The following is a 6,714-nucleotide window of genomic DNA, read 5'->3' as shown; positions in this document are numbered from 1 at the left end:
GTGCAGGCAAAATACACTGTATTTCCTGCATAATAAGTATATCCGCACATATAAAATGTTTGTGTCTAATTGAAATCCTGCAGATACAAGGTCAACTTACGCATCATTTCAATACACTTTACAATTATCGCACAAAAAATGCTATACATATGACTTACATGCCGAAATACAATAGGGGCAGTGTAAATTGTATTTTTTTTTTTGTTTAGTTAAACGTTAGTCGACTGTTGATTTTTTGCAACGACTCACTGTGATATGCGTAGATGATGTAACAAAGTCGTATGCAAATATAGTAATTCAAACAAACTTGGGTTTGAATTCCATTCAGGTGATGTAACAAAGTCGTATGCAAATATAGTAATTCAAACAAAGTTGAGGTTGAATCCGACAAGGAGTAGGGAGAAACACTTACTAATTGGATGAGTACCAAATTGACAGTCAATTTTTATTCCGCAAGGGTTGAAAAGATTTTGTGTAATTAAACTTAAAAATTGTAGTAAATAACTATGAATGCAAATTTTATGTGATTAAACTATCAAGGTTAAACTTATGAGATCAAATTACTAAAGTTGTGTCCGCACAATGAGTTGTGTTGTTTGTTGTTCGTTGGGTTTCATGCAATCACAAATATTTAGATTGTAGAAATGCACTCAATCTTTTTCAAGAGTTGAACAATTCATCTCCATATGATGTTTCCACTACTTAATAGGTTATTTAAATAAGCATGACCAATTATTTTATTGTTCCCATTGAGAATTTAAAAAACGAGGGTTAAGTTTTTATATATCAAGGTAAAATTAATGAAAACTTTGAATAACCTTTTATTCCTATCAGATGTCCAATATTCATTTTGAGACTTAAGTTAATTCAGATTTATGCTATCAGAATCTTACATGTTTAAATCTGATTTTTAAATAAGCTTAAGGTAACTTGTACTTCAGTTAACTGTTGCTACAAGTTTAAAACAATTGTCAATCACAAATATTTAAATGATTATGATCATTATTTTAACATGGTAATTACTTCTTGTACTTTTTTTTGTTGAGAAAATGATCAAATGGTCCTTTAAGATTGAGGTTTTGTTTTATTTGTCCTTTAGTGTATAATATGATGAAAATGATTCTTAATATATTTCAAAAAGATAATTAGTATAATTCTATATATAAGTAAACACTTGCAATTTTTGCTATAAAATTAAATTAAGACCCTCGGTATGTGAACTGTATATATGCACATGAGCTATCAAGCTACACAATAAATATATCTTTTTGTATCATTTTATCCCAGTTCAGAATCAACATCAAATTCCTAATCCCAACTTAAAAGAGCCACGAGAAAACCTTCAATGCAAGGTAAGACTTGAAAATATATTGCAATTTTATTGTGAATATATTCAATGAAGTATGGAAGGGAAGTATAAAATATCATTGAATGGACTAAATAGGTTGTGCATGGATCAAGGTGGATTTCCACAAAAGGTATCTTACTCTGGAAAAAAAACTCTCTACCAAAAAACCCTAAGAACCAAAACCCTAGTATTGAAAGTGACCTCCATAGCTGGAGTCACCACCGGTAGGACTACCCACCGTAAGAATTTCCACCCTTACCTACGTAAGACAATCCAAACATACAAAATCCTAAACCTGACCAAAACACAACTCACTACACTCATATTCTTAAACCAAAAACAACTATGCCACCACATCCATCTATCCTCCCCAAGCCAGTGGTTATGTTGCATGGAGAATCAAATATCACTTGGAAGGCTTCAGAAGTTAGATCGCTTATAATATGGGAAAACTTGTACTATGCCATTATAGGCAAATTTTCGTATGGCAAACCCGACATCATGGAGTTGAGGAAAACAATACCGGGGCAATGCGGAATAAAGAGTATATGCACAATAGGAGTATTGGACACATGGCATATATTGATCAGACTCACAAGCTTAGAGGATTATGTGCAACTACTCTCTACAACGATTTTCTATGTGAAATCTAGAGAGAATTACTGGAAAATGAGAACCCTTAAGTAGGATCCATGGTTTGAGCCGAATGTAGAAACAACGATTGGAGTTACATGGATATCGTTTTCGGATCCACTCCTGAATTTCCTTGCAAAGGAGAAGGGTGGGCATGGCAACACGAAATCAGAAAAGACCTAGTTGTGCTAAGGTCAAAATTGAAGTAGATTTTGACGGCCAAGCTACCACAATGGGTGAGAATTACGGAAGAAGATGATGTCACATGAGACATTAAATTCAAATGGATTAAGGTGCAGTATGATTATATGCCTAAATATTGTAAAAAAAAAAAAATCTTAGAAGGGCACAATGAGCAAAGTTGTTGGTCATTACATCCTGAGCTATATAAAACAAGGAATGAAGAAGAAACAAAGAAGAAAGAGGAGCTAAAATGAATAAAGACAACTGAAGGCACAAAAGGTGACCACAATAGGGTACTAATAAGTGGAAGAGTGGCGGGACTAAAACAAAATAAACAAGAATGGATAGTGAGAGGAATAAATAAATTAAAAAGAGATAAAAATGGGCTCATTAAAGGAGAGAATGGTGTGCAAGATGACAATCCTTTTGAGGCTCTGGGTAGAGAAGGAGACCAGGAGAGAGATGAAGAGGAAACCAAATAGAAAGTAGTAAGCACAAAAGAATGGGTGAATCGGAAATTCAGAAAACAAGAACCAACATAAAATAACATGGAAAGACAAGGGGAGATAGGCATAAGTAAGCAAAACAGTTTGGAAGAAAATAGTAGAGAGACGGAGAAGGAACAAGAGCAGACTCTGAAATCTAAACAAATAGAAGAGGAAAGAATACATGAAGAGCAGGAGGACAATATGATAGTGATGAGTGGTATATTTCGACTCATTTGAGGCATTTTTAGTTCAACAATTAGTTTCCTCATGCTTAACTATGTCTTATTATGATAATATTTTGATGATTTGCAGCTATGAACGCTAAAAGACAAGGAGAAAATGAATACTTGAAAGAAAGGTCAAAAACATTGAAAGAAGTACAAACTTCGTACTGGTAGTTACTTATTCAAAAGGGCAAATCACCCAAATGGCATGACCTCGTCCAAAGTGACGATGTTCACAATTAATGATAATAGAGGTAGGTTGGCGAACCAAAAGAGAAACGACGACTCGCCGAAGAGAAAGGGAGAACAAGATGACCATCGTCGAAGTTGACAAGACTTGGATTAAAAATGAAGGCTCAAAAGGTGGTAATCGACGATCTGCCAAATATAAAAGGAAGACTCGAACGAGTTTGCCAACTGAGGCTCAAACACCTGAAGCCTAAAATAAATGAAAATCGAGTGAAGGAAAAAAACAACGATCCTCCGATCGTGTTCGATGAGCCCGACTAATGTCACCAAGTTGGTCACGCAGTGAATTTTAGGCAAAATTTTGGAAAATAATAAATAGCCTAAAAGAGAGAGAAAATCGAGAGTTTTCTTTTGGCAGAAGAATTTTTGAGAGCTTTTGTTTTGATAGAGTGTTGGTTTGAGAGTACCTTGTGGAAAACATCTTTAGTTTTAGGGTTTTCAATTTTACTTTTGCAATTGACAATTGGAAGTTGAAATAAAAATGGATGTGGATTATAATTGCTTAATTTTCATCACATCCATGGTGGCTATCTTGATACGTATAATATCTTTACCTTTTGTGATGGGTGGCTAAAACCCCAAGTATAGGGTTGCAATTATGGGATTGGGTGTTGATTTAATGTAGTGGGTATTGTATTTTGCTCCATTTTACTGTTGTTCATTCATGGATTTAGGCTAATTAGCATGGGTAAAATTCATGGGTTAAGGTTGCAAACTTAATCCTATTTTCAATATCTGATTGATGCTCAAAAGAGATCGATTGGAGTGGGTAATTAGTTTGATGCATAAAATATAGGTTTGATTTCTATGGTTTGCTTGAAAGAGATTACGATTCAGATCTATTTTCCGAAATCTATCGAAAGAGTGTTTCCGTAAGGTAATGGGTTGATTTGTTAATCATATAGATGAGACCGAAAGGAGATTCTATGAATTGGTACTATGAGATCAAAAGAAGATTAGTGTAATTGAAGATGATTCGGCCTGCCTGTTTCTCCTGAATGTACACACAAGTGTACGTGATCGCACAAGTAATATAGTGGCTCTAAAAGAGCTGGATTAACAAACCCAAATGACTTGTCGATTAATTATTTTTACTAATTTTTACTAGTTTGATTATTTTTTTCAGAAGCATTACTAAAAAACTGCCAAAAAACAATGCAATGAAAAGCGACGGACTGCGTCGCCCAGAAAAATGACGACTTTTGTCACGTTGTCCGTCGCTTTTTAATAAAAATAATTATTCTTTAAATTATTTGACAAAAAGCGATGGACAACATCACTTAGTCCATCGCCTTTTTTAGCGGATTTTTGCGCCAAATATATATAAAATTTATACTTAATTATTTAATACAGGTAGAGACACTGTCCGTCACTTTTTATTAAATATAAATTTAAAAATAACTACTCTGTCCGTCGCTTTCTATTAATTGTTATTTAATATTTATTTTTTAAAGAAGCGACGGACAACATCTTTGTGTCAGTTGCTTCTTGGCCAAATATTTTTTTAAAAAAGCGACAGACAGTGTCACATAATCTGTCGCTTTTTGGCCAATCTTGGTCAAACATTTAAAAGAAAAAGCGACGGACATAGAGACATTGTCCGTCGCTTTCCTTAAAATATCTGGATACCCAGACGGGTTTTTTCCACATTCTTCCTTCTCTTCCTTCTCTCTTCCTTTCTCTCTTCCTTCTCTTTAAAATCGCTCCAAGCCCAAACACTATCCGTTGCTGCCGTCGTTGTTGTTGTTGTTGCCGCCGCCTAGCTCCCTTTCCAATTGTCTCTAATTTCTCCTTAAAAAGAAGGTTAGGGTTTCTTTAAATTAGTTTTTAATTTTTTATGTTTGATTTTGTTAATTAGAGAATGAATTTGTGTTTTGGATTGAATGATTGATTGTGTTTGTTAGAGAATTAATTAGGGTTTCTTAATTTTAGTGTTTGTTTGAATTTGAAAATCTTTAATTTGATTGTGAATTGGGATTTTTTAAAATTTGATTGTTAGTTAGTAAATTGTTAATAGAATGAAGTTTGAATGTCATAACATATATAGGATGAATGTTTGAATGTGATGAATATAAGAGGGTTTTTTTTGAATTAGAAATTGAATATATATATAAACTAATTTTTGGATTAGAAGTTTATACATGACTAATTTTATAGATTGGAGATATGAACTTGAATTAATTAGAATTAACTTGAACTTGAACTTGGAACTAATTAGCTTGAATATATAACTAATTAAATTTAGAAATTTGATATGAACTTGAATTGAAAACTTAAACTTATTAAAACTTGAATATATATATAACTAATATTCTTGGATATGAAGTTTATATTTAACTAATTTTAGAACTTTCATATGAACTTGAACTTGAACATAACCAATTCATGGATTAGAAGTTTATATATAATTAAGTTTAGAAATTAAATATGAATTAACAATAAACACATGGGGTAATGAAGCCATCTATACAGAACTTTTCAAATAGCTGAGGAAGTATGTAAGTGTGCAATCACTAAGTATTTAATAATATAGTCATGTTATATTAAATTATATTACTTGAAATAACAATCACGTAGGTTTACGATGAATACTCAAGTGTCCAACATTTGCAATTAGTGAAAGAAGTAGCACTTGGATCTGAATCTCAAGTACTGACAATGAATAAGTATTGTGTCAATGGTTTTAAGTTTCAAACTGAAGAAGTTTCTAGGAACAAGAAAACAAACAATTGTGGTGTCTACATACAAGGTGATGTTGATGGTACTGGTCAAACTATTGAATATTATGGTGTCATTCAAGAGATTATTGAAGTGAGGTATTCAGGTTGGCCTAAGAAGAAGATTGTATTGTTTCGGTGTGAGTGGTTTGACTCATCACATAGAGGCACAAAGGTGGACCATCAACATAATATAATTGAAGTTAAGCACACCAGGGAATACAGAAGTTATGATCCTTTTATTATTGCACAAAATGCTAAACAAGTGTATTACACTTTATATCCATTGCGTAGAGACAAAGCTGATTGGTGGGTTTTTATAAAAAGTAAGTCTGTGGGAAGAATTGAAATTGAAAATGTCTTAGATGTGGCGTATCAAAATGATGTTGCAATTGTTCAACAAGAAGTTGATGTTGAATTGGAAACCACACTACAACATCCTCAACATTTATTAGAAGAAGTATCTGATAATGAGATACTGAATGTTGAGGAAGAAATATCCGAGAATGAGGAAACTGAATCATTTGATGACGAAGAATGGGACGATAATGAAAATGAAACAACTGAGAAGGAAGAATGGGAGAATGATGGAATTGAAACAAGCGAGGAGGAATAGTGTAGAATGAAAGTTAGCTAGTATATATATGTAAGTGTATTTTGCTAATTTTATTGAATTTATAATTTTTATATATATTATACATGTAAATTTGCATACAGATATCATCAGGCGATGACAGTGATAGACATCGCGAGCATCTTGGAGTTAGCCAGACTAAACATGCTAAAAAAAGAAGTTTAGGAGACCCATAGATCCTGAGGATATTGCAGGATCTATTTCTTCTGCGCCAGAGCGCATCAACCATGATACTCAT

This window comes from Solanum verrucosum, unplaced genomic scaffold (assembly GCF_900185275.1).
Source record: "Solanum verrucosum unplaced genomic scaffold, falcon-dt-bn FXZP01000301.1, whole genome shotgun sequence".
Lineage (NCBI taxonomy): Eukaryota > Viridiplantae > Streptophyta > Magnoliopsida > Solanales > Solanaceae > Solanum > Solanum verrucosum.
Note: the sequence above shows the minus strand (reverse complement) of the source record.